Source organism: Mesocricetus auratus, unplaced genomic scaffold, assembly GCF_017639785.1.
Source record: "Mesocricetus auratus isolate SY011 unplaced genomic scaffold, BCM_Maur_2.0 Super-Scaffold_100006, whole genome shotgun sequence".
Lineage (NCBI taxonomy): Eukaryota > Metazoa > Chordata > Mammalia > Rodentia > Cricetidae > Mesocricetus > Mesocricetus auratus.
In genome coordinates this window covers 86581241-86595682 of record NW_024429190.1, presented here as the reverse complement: position 1 = coordinate 86595682, position 14442 = coordinate 86581241, and the positions used below count along the sequence as shown (strand labels likewise).

Here is a 14442-nt window from a genome sequence, read left to right as displayed (position 1 = left end):
CCCATCTACACCTCCTCAAGTCTTATCTTTTGATGCATCACAGAAAGGGACCAATGCCTCAAGTCTTCAAGAGTAGCCCACTGAACCAGCTCTGCTGTGGTTGCTCATCTGCCGTATGCCACCGAACTGTTCTCTGAATAGCTTCCAAGTAGCCATTTTACTGTGAAGACCTAACGATAGAACTTTGATCACCACTAGCTGGCCACTCCCCAGTGGGCTGGTATAGTACGCAGTCCATTATCCATCATGGTATGTACAGGCTCATCTCTTTACCTCCTCTTCTGCTGCATTCTTCTCTTACTTTCCTGGGCTGGTGGTCTGCATTCTACCTCAGCTCAGTTGTCTCGGACAAGTCTTTCCTTGCTTTAAATCATCCTCCTCTGTGCTCTCCAATCACTGGGCAGCTTTTTTCTATCAGAGCATTGAATAAACCCTGAAGAGCTCTCTTTCTCCACAATGCTCTGAGATACTTGAGAGGGAGAGGATAGCATGAGGGTGTCCTTCAATTTTGTATCCCAGTATTCAGTGCAGGACCTAACATAGCAAATATAAAGAGAATTTGCATAGCTCGCACTGTCATTCAATTGCAGTATTCTCACTTGGCTGTTCAGATTCCCATCACTATTACCTCTGTCTGTACTGCACAGTTACTGGGACCCTACCCACCCCCACATTCCTACACTGTATTTACATTGTGTTGCACTGCTATAGTTTGGAACAAGTCACCACTGCTTTGTTTCATTAAGGGCAAGGATTGGTTCTCCTAAGCTCCATTCCCTCACAGGTCTATCTCAGTACTTTGGTCATGGAAGGACTCAGAATTGAATTGGAACTGAACAGAATTGAATAAACCATCCATTTATGAAATAATTTGCTTTAGAGTTGCCAGAATTAAATGGCTGCTCCAGTGGCAATATAACTCTAACCCACTAATATCATTTGATCCACCAAGGAGCTAGCTAATTAAGTAGGTGGGTTAAACAGATAATCTGCTGGGGGAAGAATGTTTTGACTGGAATAGACATAACTTTTTTTAAATCATCACAACCTAAGAGCTATAAATCCTTCTGTTTTCCACCTAAAACAGCAATGGGATTCTTGGCAAGTGGTTGCTGATTGCTGGCGTAGGGAGACCAGGGCACCCACCTGTGTGCCAGATGTGCCTTGCAACCATGGCTCCCTCAGCTCTTCTGCAAAGTATGCCCCATGCTGACTCTGTCCTATAGAAAAGGGGGCATTGGTCTCCAGGCTTTGGCAGGCTAGGTTCCCTGGTGCTCTCCTGTTTGCCTTAGCTTACAGGCCCTTTCATTGAATTTCAATGTCTTGAGTGACCTTTGCCAGCACAGGAGGCCTTAGTCATTTGCTCATGGATGACTCTGCTTTATCTGCGTGTTTGATTTCTGCCTGACTCTTTTCTGAGTTGGATGACTAGTGTGGGGCTGTCACAGCCTTCTCTAGCCAGATCAGCCACATCAGCATCAATCCTAGTTAATGGATGATCGGGTCCTGAGGATTTCCATGGGGTGCCTGAACAGTGTCATCTGATACTGAATGTGGCTCTAATGAGAATGAATGGGGCTCGATAACGGATGGATCTGCATTGATAGACACTGGGACAGGACACCTTTGTGGCCCTGCTTTGTCTCCATAAGAATGCCCCTGCAACTGAATCTGGGCCATTTCTATGCCTCTGTGCTAAGAGCTGTGGAATCTCATTCATCTCCTGGGAGGCCTGCTCACCCTGGAGGCCCATCTGTTTGAGTAGAAGCAGGAAAACGTCACGGACATGTGGCCTGTTCACGCACATTGCCACGGAGAGCTTTCTGGTTATTAATTTCCCTGTTTTGTAATGACTCTGGTCACACACATTCTGGTATCGTTTGAAAAGGAAAAAAAAGACATTTAGAGTTGTCATTTATTTTTATTGTAATTTTTAGAGTGCTGTTTTAAAATTTTTGAAGACAAGTAAATAAGCATCATTTTATTGTATTTAATACAGAGTCTAATTGGAGACACTCTCACCCCCACACGGGAATTTAAAATGCCTTGGACAGTATTTTTGTGTCCTTCTTAGCATAAGATACCCAAGGCTATGTTTTGGCCCAGAGGAATTTTGAAGCTGAGATTTTTTTTCCTTATTGGAAATGGCTGCTTAAGCAACAGAGAAACAACATGGTCTTAACTATAATGGGGCTGAACGTGGTGCTGTCTCTGGAAGATTGCTAGTGTGACACAATAGTTAGGAATGTGACAGGCTTTCCACTTAACCCTCTGTCGACGACAACGGCAACCCAGCACTCTGGAGCTGGGTCCACCTGCAGAACTGAATAACCAGTCATGGAAAACAAGAGACACTTCTTTATGTTCATCACTTTCTAGGAAATCCCGTGAACGAGTTTTTTCAGTCAAGAAATCAGTCTTAAATGCAGAACGTGCATATGTGAGTCAATAATATCTCATGCAAATGGATGCATAATTCACACAACACAGGAAACAGTGGAGTATTTGTTAAGCATAAATGGGTCTGCATTCTGTTCTGTTCCAGCTGTGAGAATGAACTGGTTCATTCAATCAACTGTGCCTAATGCTATGAGGTTTTCTCATGGCCTCAACAGTATTAAGAAAGACGAGTAGCTTCTCCAAACCTGTCGACTCATTCTGTCTTTCTTGCAAGCCTATGAGCTGACTGCACTTGAAACTGACTCGATGAAACTGAAACCTTACACTCTGCCTAGCTTTACTGTCTTCTCAGATGGATCCGCCTGCTCCTGGGTGTGAGCTCACAGAGCACTGTGACTACACGTTGCAGTCAGCTGTGCCAGAACTTGTGTGGCAGGCTGCTCTCTATCCATACTTCATCCAAGTATCATGAGCTACAACTTCTCCAAAATGTGGTCATCGATCCTTTGAAACAATGTAGCATTTAATAAATAGCTTTTCTATACCTACCCGAGCATGTGAGCAAATAAGGAACACCAGAGTTCACGCATTACCACCAGACCTTCCTGATACTCCTGCTGCGCTCCCTTTACACCTTCTCCTGTCTACCTCTTGAGGACTGGCTACCACAATTGAAGCTCGGAACACTTCTCTACACCACACAAAAACCCAACTGTAATTAGAATGCCATCAGTGTTGAAATAGCAATCATTTAAAATACCCTTTTATAATATTTCCATGATTGGAATTCCATCACAGTTTTTTATAAAATCTTAATAACAAGTGCTCGCTTCGGCAGCACATATAATAAAATTGGAACGATACAGAGAAGATTAGCATGGCCCCTGAGCAAGGATGACATGCAAATTCGTGAAGCTTTCCATATTTTTAAATGAAAATTAATTTTATTTTAAAAACCATTGGGAAAGAGTGGTTTGCTTGTTTTGTTTTTGCTTTTGTTTTTGGTATGTCTGGATCATTCAGGCAGTACATTTGAATTCCACTGAATGTAGACAAATAAAGAAAAAACTGAAAAAAAATCTTAATAACAAGCAAGGACTCAGAAGTCTTCCACCCACAGAAGACAATACTATGACACCAGGTTTTTCAAAAAAAAAAAAAGTCCATTACACAGTCAATTGACTAGGACAGGAGCTGTGTGTGTGTGTGTGTGTTGTATGTATGTCTTCATGTGTGTATATCCGTGTGTGTGTACATGTGTATATGTATGCATGGCGCATTGGGGGAGGATGTGCACATGAGTGTGTGCACACATATGTGTCTGTGTGATTATCATCCTCATAACTTGATTTGAGGTCTGGTTTGAGACTCATAGGAAGGAGTGGAGAAAAGTGATCAATTAGAGAAGCTATAGAGTTCCTGTATTCAAAGACAGGTCACACACAGGGGAGAGCCTAGGCCCTGCCCCAAATGATATGACAGACTTTGATGATCTCCCAAGGAAGGCCTCACCCTCCCTGGGGAGCAGAAAGGGGATGGGATGGGGGTTAGTGGGGGGCATGGGAGGATGAGAGGGAACTGGGGTTGATATGTAAAATAAGATAGTTTCTAATTTAAATTTAAAAATCTAGCAGAAAAAAAAGACATGTCACTATGCAGCTTGACTTTGAACCCTAGCCTGCAAAGAAAACCATGGGTCACCATGCCTCATGCCACAGTTTCCTTTATTTCTGTCTTTCTCCTATGGATGAGGAGAGTTCTAAAAAGGGATGGAGATATCAAGTTTGTAGCTGCAGAAGTCATTGGCAGACGAACTGGCTTCTCAGCATACCCATTCTTGAAAAGTCTGTTCTAAATGGTACTGAAGTAGATTATGGGGTCTGCCTTGAAAAGTAACTAAAAGACAAAAGGATGAAAGTATGGGTTATTTGCATAAGTCCATGTGGGTGGCCTTGTCTGAGTGTGTCTTTCTGAAATTTCATGTACACTGGAGAGTTCAGAACAATCTTTAGACCTGGCCCTGTGTGTCACTGACTACACAGCTCAGGGAATGTTCTCTTTAATTGCCTTTGTAGCCGGCATTCATTTATTTGGAAAATTGTCATTTCAGTCTTTAGAATAGACTTACCCTAAAACATGTACTAAATACTTGTAATGTTTCTAGGTAGCACAATGCTATGTGTAATGAAAATATGCAATGAGAAATTTTAATTGTAATGAATATTACAAAATATTTGGTTAAGTGGGAAGATAGTTCCATTGGTACAGTGCCTGCAGGCAAGCATGAGGACCTGGGGTCATATCATATCTCTAGTACTCATGTAAAAATGACAGGCATGATGGCATGTGCCAGTAACCCCAGCAATGGAGGAAACAGACAGCTTAATCCTTGGATTTTGTTGACTACCGTTGACTACCTAGCCTGCCTGAATGGCTCCAGTGGGATAAGAAACTGTGCTCCAATAAATGAATGGATAGATAGATAGATAGGTAGATAGATAGATAGATAGATAGATAGATAGATAGATAGATAGATAGATAGATAGACAGATAGATGGGAAGACACCATTATTGATCTATGTCCTGAGTTTTATGTTCATACATACACATCTTTGCCCACATGTACACACATGAGCACAGACAAGGCTTGCATGTAAATTAATTCATTATTTTATCTCTTTAATTTCCTTCTTTTTTCTTATTGGTCCAGCTAGTGCTTCCAGCAAAACATTAAAAAGGAGGGTGATTAGCTGATAGCCAGTTTCCTTATTGATGTCAGTGGGATTCACTTCAAATTTTTCGCCATTTATATGATATTGTCTATTAGTCTCTCATAGATGGCATTTAATAGGTTGTGGTATATTCCCTCTAGTCCTACATTCTCTAGGATGGGTATCATAAATACAAGTTGGATTTTGCCAAAGACCTTTTCTGAGATGCTCATGTGACTTTTGTCTTTAAGTATATGCACATTCTGTGTTATATTTATTGGCTGCAAATGTTGAACCATTCCTACATTTCAGGGATGAAGTCAACTTGGTCATGACAGATTATCTTTTTATCTTTTTGACATGTCTGTAATCTGTTTTCAAATATTTTATTGAGCATTTTTCTAGTCTATGTTCATCATGAATATTGACATCTAGTCTTCTTCTTTCTTTCTTTCCTTCTTCTTCTTCTTCTTCTTCTTCTTCTTCTTCTTCTTCTTCTTCTTCTTCTTCTTCTTCTTCTTCTTCTTCTTCTTCTTCTTCTTCTTCTTCTTCTGATTTCCTGGTTTTGGAAGTGATCACATTAGAGAGATACTGACTTCATGAAGGAGCTTGGGAGTGTACCTTCTGTTTTTAAGTGTTTAAACAGTTTAAGAAGAATTAGCTGCATATCTTCTTTGAATGTCTGGTAGAATTTTGCTGTGAATTCATCTGGCCCTGAGCTTTTTATTTACTTTTTAGTTGAAAGGCTTTTTATCGCTGTGTCAAGCCTCCTTTGTCCTGGGTTTCCTTAGGTTATTGTGTTCTTGTTTTGATTTTGGTGGTCTGGCTGAATCTAGAAAGTCACCCATTTCTTTTGTTTTTCAGCTTGACAGAGAAGAAGTTTTCAAAGTCTTCTCATAATATTCTGAATTATCCTGGTGTCTGTTATAACGTTTCCTGTTCATTTCTGACTCTGTTAGTGTGGGACTTCCCTTGGCTAATTGGGTCAAAGCTCTGTCAATCCTGTTCATCTTTTCAAAGAACTGGCTCTTAAATTCCTTGCCTCATTGTTTTCTTTGTTTCTATTTCATTGATTTCTGCTCTGACTTTTATTATTCTTTGCTGTTGATGGATTTGGATGTATTTGTTCAAAATTATTAGTTGACTCATTAATCCATCTGTTTGTGTTCATTTTGATTTCTCGAAGGTTTTTAACTTTTTAATGTGAATAAGTAGAGTTATACATTTCCCTCATAGGACTGCTTTCAATCTGTCTCAGGGTTATTGTTGTATTGTGTTTTCATTTTCATTTAATTACAAGAATTTTTTTATTTCTTTCTTTACTTATTCTTTGACCCATTCATCATTCTGCAATGAATTAATATCTATATATCTCCATGAATTTTGTATTTATTGGAGATTTGTTTGCTGTCAATTTTAGGTTTTATTACACTGTAGTAATAAAGATATACAGAATTGTTTCAATCTTTTTGCATATGTAAAGGTTTGTTTTGCATCTCAGGATGTGGCCTGTTTTAGAGAGGCACCCATGTGCAGCTGCAAAGAATGTGTATTCTTTGGTGTTTAAATGTAGTAGATATGTATTAAAGCCATTTAATGTATATTTTTCTTTACTTCTATTGCTTTTCTGTTTATTCTTCATTCACATGACTTGTCTTTTGGAGAAAGAAAGATATTAAAATTAGTTACTGTAAATAGGTTGATGTTAATATGTGTCTTTAAATTCAGTAATACATTTTTATGAAATTAGGAACCCAAGAATCCAGTGCATATATGTTTAGGATAGTAATGTCTTCTTGGTTAACTGTTGTTCCCTTGATTAGAATAAAGTGTCCTAGTTTGTCTCCTCTGATTAGTTTTAGTTTGAAGTGTATTTTGTTATAGATACTAGGCTAGTGGCAGTGCTTGCTTCCTGAACCCATTTGATCAGAGAACTTTTGTCCATCCTTTTACTCTAAGGCAATGACTATCTTTATATCTAAGATGTATTTATTATGCATAACAGAAATATGAATTTTGTTTCTTGATCAATTCAGCCAGCCTGTGTGTTTTGATTAAAGAATTGTGGCTGTTAATATTTAGCTATTAAAATGTGTGTTAATTATTGTCCCTGTGTTGTTGAATATTTATTTGTTTGTGTCATCAGAGATACTTTGAGCTCTGGTAATTATGGCTTCAAATTTCATTTTGTAGTCTCTTGGCTGTGCTCATTTCTTCTTCAGCCCAAAATTTTGCTTCATGTATTTTATGTATATTTGATTTATTGGATATAATTTTTAAGCTGTATATATCATGGGAAGTCTTTCTTTCTCCTTCAACTATGTCAGGATAGTTGCTGGGTATATTAATCTAGATTGGATCTCATGATCTTTTAAGACTTGGAATGCATTGCTCTAAGTTCTTCTGGCTTTTGAAGTTTCCAAAGTTATCTTAATTGTATTATTCTTTAAATGCAACTGTGTTTTTTTCTCTTGCAGCTTTTAATAACACTTTCTTCATTCCAAATTTTTAGTGTTATAACTATGATATTCTGTGGGGATTTCCTTTTCTGGTCTTGTTTCTTTTTGGTGTTCTGTGTGCTGCCTTTACGGGTGTGACTTTACTTAATTTGGGGAAGTTTTCTTCTATGATCTTGTTGAAGATCTGGTCTGTAGCATTGACCTGGGATTCTTCTGTCCCATACATGAATGTAATTTGAAATTTTGTCTTTTTTCAGTTCACACATTTCCCATGCATGTCTTTCCTATATTTTAAAAATTGTTTTAATATTCCTTTCCTATCTCATCTGCTCTACCTTATCTTCTAACTTCTGCTTGATTCATTCTACTTGTAAGGCTTTCCTTTGACTTTAAGAGTTGGGTTATTGGGTTTTTCAGTTCCCTGTTTATTTCAACTTGAGTTCTTTTCAACTTTTTTATTTCTTTATCAAATTCCAGTTTCAAATACTGAATTGTCTTTGTCCTTTCACTGTATTTTCTTGACATCACTCAGGCATTCATTCTCTTTAAAATCTTTCTCTTTGATTTCATTGAGCTGTTTCTTTGTGTCTTCTTTAAACACCTTGATTTATTTTTTAAGTTTCTGATTGTTTTTTTAAAAGTCTATGTCCTGGAGTTCATCTTGGTAACTATCATTGCTAAACGTTTCTACAGAACTGGTAGGCTTTGAGAAGGAGATGCTGGCTTGATCATGTTCATATTTTTGTGATGAGATCTGGGTATGTAGCAATTGTTCACTCTGTATCTGGTTTGGATAGAGTAGATTGGGGCAGAAGATAAGATGTGCAGTTTAGGTTGGGCACAGAATTTGGAAATGGCTTAAGTTAGAAAAAGTCAGGTGGTCACAGGGGACTGGACTAGTATGTGGGACATGTGTCCTCATCCAAGTCTGGAGAGTAGGGTAGACCTGGAATTTGAGGAGGGTACATGGAGGGAAGGATCCAGTAGACTCACTAGGCTATACCATGGAGAAGGATGTGCAGAATCTTGTTGGATGTGGTGTTGGAGGAGCTTGTGAGTTGAGGGGCAGGCAGGGAGGACCTTTGAGGTTGTTTTCCAATACATAGGATGGACAGACTAGGCTTGCCAGTGGGTGTGGGACTTGGACTAGTTCTAAGGAGTTGGAGGAAAATATTTAGAAGGGAAAACACACAAAAGCTAGACCCTCGGGAAGGATGTGCAGGATCTGGCTGGGTGGAAAGGTTGGATATGGCATATAGGGCCCCAGAATCAGTCTAGCTGTTTTCTTAAAGCTCACTCCAATGTTTTCTATTGTGTAAAACCCTTGATGAGACCCTGACAAAGAGTAAAATGTATTATTAAAAGACTGAGTCTTCACTGTGGCGAGATGAGGATTTCTAGTCTGTTTGAGTCTTAATTACCTAAGATTTATATACATATATTATTATATCTGTTTGTTTGTTTTTCCCTTTCACCTGTCTGTTTAGCTATCCATACATCTATCCTTTCAAAACATGTTTTGTTTAGATGCAAAAGTGGCACAGTATAAATATCTATCATCTATCTATCTTCTGTAAATCATCTATGATCTATTTCTCATCAATAGCTTTCAAGATCCTAAAAGGCCACGGGTACCTTATCTAGTTTCCAGACTCCATAGGGCAAAACCCTTCAAAGCCCCTCAGAAGCCGCTTAAACAGCCATTGGCACCTGCTTCATCTTGACAGCCAACCTTGTCTCTGTGCAACATTCTGCTGAGGTTGCTTAGTAGACTGCACAGTAGCAGGTATTGGAATCCAGTTTAAAAGCAATTCCCTGTTCCTGTATGCTCCAAGGAGACATTTATTCTGACTCACGCCCCATCTATGGGAAAGCATCTCAGAGAACCCTGAACCCCAGGGCTTGTGAGTCTGCATGCGCACTAACAGTGGGCTCAGTGCCTTTGCCCTAAAACCCCATGTTTACATTGCTGATCCCATAATTTATGGAAACAAAATCTGTGACTTTCATGCATCCAAATGCATGTATATTCTGTCTTCTTTTCTGGAAGTCCTGTTTTCACTCTGTGGTTAACAGATTGGATCTTGGGGAAATGGCCTAAAAAGGAATATAAAAGACATTCTGACTATGCATGGGGAAAAAATCTTCAATATATCATGTGACCTCTCCTGCTACAGAAGAAGGCATTCATGTTTCTTTCTCCACTTGCTTGGTGGTCTAAGGACACCCATGACTTGCATCTCTTTCCTAAACAGCTCTCTTCTGTTTCTTTGGTTCATAAATTGAATTGCAAAGGGATAAGATATACTTTTTTTTGACCAAATTTAATTCTCCCATTATGGCACTGTTTGGTTTGAGGTAAACATAATTTTATTCTCAATATTTGTGATCAATATCCTAAATATAAGGCAGAATGCAGGATCTCCAGGCAGGCAGACTGGAATTCAGCCACTCACCTTTTCTATTGGGAACACCAGTAAAAGTATTGAGAGGATTTGTGCTAAGCTGGGCATTTTTGCTTAAAAACAGGTAAATTGCTTAAAGCATTGGCAAAATATTAAGTGGCATTACCTAGAGACAATGCATTAAATAAACACAGAGGTCTAAGCTATGGCACATCGGGAAATAAGTACTGTGCACATCAGTCTGTGGTCAATCTATCTGAGTTCTAAATCAGCAATAGAAAGGAAAGAAAAATGTCTGTTTTACATTTGAAATTTTATCTTTTTAAATTCCTGTTTATTTTTTGTTGTTGTTAGTCACACCCACCATGGAGCCGCTAAGTTGCAGTTTAGGGGAATTAAGAGTGTTTTCTCTAAAAACCAGGTCTGTTTTGTTGTTTGAATTGCATTTGAAAGCAGCCCAATGTAAACAGCTCTCACCAGATGGAGGGGCAGGACCCAGTGTCTCAAAGCAGGCTCTGTAATAAGTCCTCTCTCCAGGCTCCTCTCAAGTAAGCACACAGCAAGTGATGTATATTCAGTGTTATTTCAAATGCATGACTAAGACAAGCCGTGTCTATTACCTACTACCTATCATGTCTGTGTGTTATCTACCATCTATCAATCATCCCTCTATTATAATCTGCCGTCTATAGATCATATACCTATCATATAATCATACATCAATCATCTATTTATTTATCATCTTTGATCAGTGTATCTATCTACATATTTATTTATCTATATATATGTCTACCTACCTATCATCTATTGTAGAAGGCATTTGACATAGTCCATTGCAGACCCATGATAGCAGGTCAGCTCTCCTCTTTGTTCAATTCCAGATGAAGCCAATACTTTCTCTCCTTTGCCCATGGGGTTAACAATTCTGACATTTGTTGACCAAACCTTATTTTAATAGCTAGCATCTTGAATGAAACTTTTCCTTATCATTACTGTTAAGTCACTTTACATCAAAATAATCTAAAGGATGTGAGATCTAGCCTAGGAATCATCTAGCCTAGGCTTTCCACACTTAGTTAACCACAGTTTACCTTGTTATTAATGTCATGAAATTCCAGAGAAATAACAGTGATGTATTTTTCCATCGATCAAGCCTTGGCTAACAAGTCAATAAGAGGAAATAAAAACGAAACACCATGAAAGCACAAGGCAAGAGAAGGCAAGCACCCTTTTGAAGACAGGTGCACAGGGAGGCAAAAGACCAACTGTTCAGTGTCTAAAGAAGGGAAACAGGAGAAGCAGAGACACTGAGCTCATCAGACTGTCCAGAAAGCAGAAGCAAAATTTACTCTTTTCCTCATTGTATTCTTATTTTCCCCATTATACCTGTGGTTATTATAGGTCAAACCTGATAAGGAAAATAAGTCTCCTTTTTGAAGACACCTTCAGAATGGAGTACGAGAGTTAACGGGCTTACACTTAGAATACTTTCACACCAGCAACCCAGTCTAGGTCATTGTTCACCTACTAGAAGACTTTCACTTAGCTTCTTTCTCACCCTAGGGAGATATTTAGAAGTTTTTCTAATGAAGTTAACAAGCAACTTGACATCTGGGAAGTTGCGAATGGCAATATCCCAGTTTGCTAACTTTAACTGTAAAGCTCGTTTGCAGAGTTCACTCACTTGTTTCTTGGTGTCCTCCCACATCCCACTGGCTCCTCTTTCTGCCTTCTCTTCTGCAGGGTTCCTTGAGCCGGAGCAGAGGGGTTGATGGAGTCATCCCACGAGGCGCTGGGTGTCCCAAGGTTTCTCACTCTCCATCTATGAGTCTGTGTATTTATTCCTGTCTACTCCAGGAAAAGCTTCTCTGATGATGGCTGAGTGAGACACTGACCTATGGATAACACAGAATGCTGTTGGGAGTCATTTTATTACCAAGTTCCTTTAGCAGAACAGTAGCATTTTGTTTTCCCCTGGGTTCCTGACCTATCTAGTCTAAGGTTCCTGACCATCTGAAGGGTATCAGGGATGGATTGCAACTCCTGGAGTGAGGTTTGTGCTACCATTGAACTAGTGCATTGTACAGGCAGGTCACCATTGTAGGTGGGCTGGTGCTTACCTTTCTGCTTTGGTAGCGATCGGTGTAGCTTCCAGTATCACGAACAATAATCCCCCTCCAATCCATCCATAACTCTCTATTTCCCCTTCCTAGGATAATTCAATGCTATCCCTATTCCTTTACTCTAGACCTAAACTCTATGATTATATGGCTTGTAGCCTGTTTGCCCAAGACTTAGCAGCTAACATCCACATTGAAGTGAATACATACTGTATTTGTCTTTTGAGGTCTGAGTTACCTCACTCAAGATGATTTTTTTCTCTATCTCCATCTGACTTTGCCAGTTTCAACAAATGTCCAGTGGACTGTTAAGACTACCAACCCAGGGACACACTCGGAGACCCATTTGTCTAAAGGAACTGCTTGATTTTAAAACATCATGTGTAAATATTGTCTTAAAAGATGTAGTTTAAATGGTGAGAAGTCTAAAGTATGGAAATGTATATGTAACTTTAAGTAAAAATGAGCATAAAACAAACCTTTGATAAGAGAAAAGAAACAAGAGATGACTACTGTCATTTAAAACAATTCAATGTAGCAAAAGTATTAATAAGACTGGAGGAAGCATGCTACATTCATTACTGTCTGAGTTGAGGCTTCCCTTGCTGTCATAAACACCATGACCATGAGGGCTTATTCCAGCTTACATGACCCCATCACAGTTCATCATTCAGGGAAGACAGGACAGCAACTGAAGCAGAGGCCATGGTGGGGTGCTACTTACTGGCCTTCTCAGCCTGCTTTCTCATATACCCCAGGACCACCTTCTTAGGGATGGCCTCATGTTATGATAACTCTTCCCACCTGCCTGGTCCCAGTGTTGCATCAAACCCAAATAACACACAAGACACTCTATCAATTATAAAGCTGTTGGCCTTTGGCCGTGGTTTCTTAATGTTTAACTCTGACTTAATTATTAACCCTTAACTACTAATCTATATATTTTTACAAGGACTTATCTTACCTAAGATGCCAGCCTCAGGTGTCCTCTCTTCTCAGGATCACATGGCAACTCTTTTACTACATTTCCAGAATCCTTATCAACCCCTAGTCCCACCTATCTTGCTTCCCTATTGGCCAACAGTGTTTGTTTATCAACTAATAAGACAAACATACAAAGAAGGACTTTTCCCATCAGCCCCACCCACAATGGGCTAGACTAACCCACATCAATCATTAATTAAGAAAAGTCCTACAGGATTGCCTATAGGCTAGTCTTATGGAAGCTTTTCCTCAATTGTGATTACAGCTTCTTAGAAAATTTTAACTTGTGTCTAGTTGACAATAAAGTAGCCAGGAAAATTAATGAAAAGAGGTCACAGATGCAGCATGCATGTTAAGATGGTAAAGCCTGTCACTACACATGCACGTGTTATCATACAGACTGGAGGTAAACTTGTTTCTCCCTGCCAGATGATTTGTGGAAGATTAGATAGCAGTAAAACAGTTAAAATTTGGAAAATAAAGACTTAATATTCTCTTCTTTGTTTTAAAAAATGTTTTTAAAATGTTGTTCGGCGACTTTGTTTTAGCAAATATTGTTTTCCGGATGTCAGAGTTTGGATTTGTACTAAATCCCCTCCACCCCCCTCTTTTCTCCTGGCTATTTCATGGATGTTAAAATTGACACCATCCGTGGGTGGTGGACCTGAGACCTCTCAGCCCATCTCACTTTTTCTCCTCCTCATCCTGTTCATTTATGCTTTGCCTCAGGTGGGGAAGGAGAGAGCCCAAATGAGCCCAGACTGAAGTCAGGCATGAAGGGAAAGGGCTTCCTAATACCAGTGACCATCTCTGTCTCCACAAGTCTGAAACAAAGGACATTTGCTTCCAGGAATCGCTTAATCAGTCACACATGTGGACAGGCTGGGACTTCCCACACAGCTCACCAACAAGCGAGACTTTTCCAACCAGAATTGCTTCCTTTACCTCTTATTAGCATAAGTCATTCTGCTGTTGGCACTGTTTTATTTGTTTATTCTTAGGGTTTCTAGTGTGCTGTCCAGGCACACAAGAAGTTGGTGATCTTTAGGATTTGAAAGCAAGGAGAAAGAGGAGATTATTTGTGGGGAGCTACAGTCCCTGGTTGGTATATATATATTTTAAAAAAAAAGACAGCTTTAAAAAAAACCAGAGAAGTGTGCCCTGCGGGGGCGAGTTTGCTAAACTGTCAGCTCTTGCAGTTAATGAGCTAGTTTGTCAGATGGAGAGAGAAAAGGCCATTGCAACAATGCTAAGCTTTGTCTGAGATTTCAAAATCAGATTGACTGGAAATGCAGCAAATACTAAGTGGCATTGTTTTATTTTCTAATTAATTTGCTACAAACTACAAAATAAGAGTATTAAA

The 14442-nt window shown here is 39.3% G+C and overlaps 1 non-coding gene across 1 annotated transcript; it reads left to right on the top strand.

The window, feature by feature from the left end:
• The first annotated feature begins 3222 nt into the window (after positions 1-3222).
• Positions 3223-3329, top strand: LOC121141060. Its single transcript, XR_005877998.1, has one exon. It is a non-coding gene; the product is annotated as a U6 spliceosomal RNA (small nuclear RNA).
• Positions 3330-14442: the final 11113 nt, after the last annotated feature.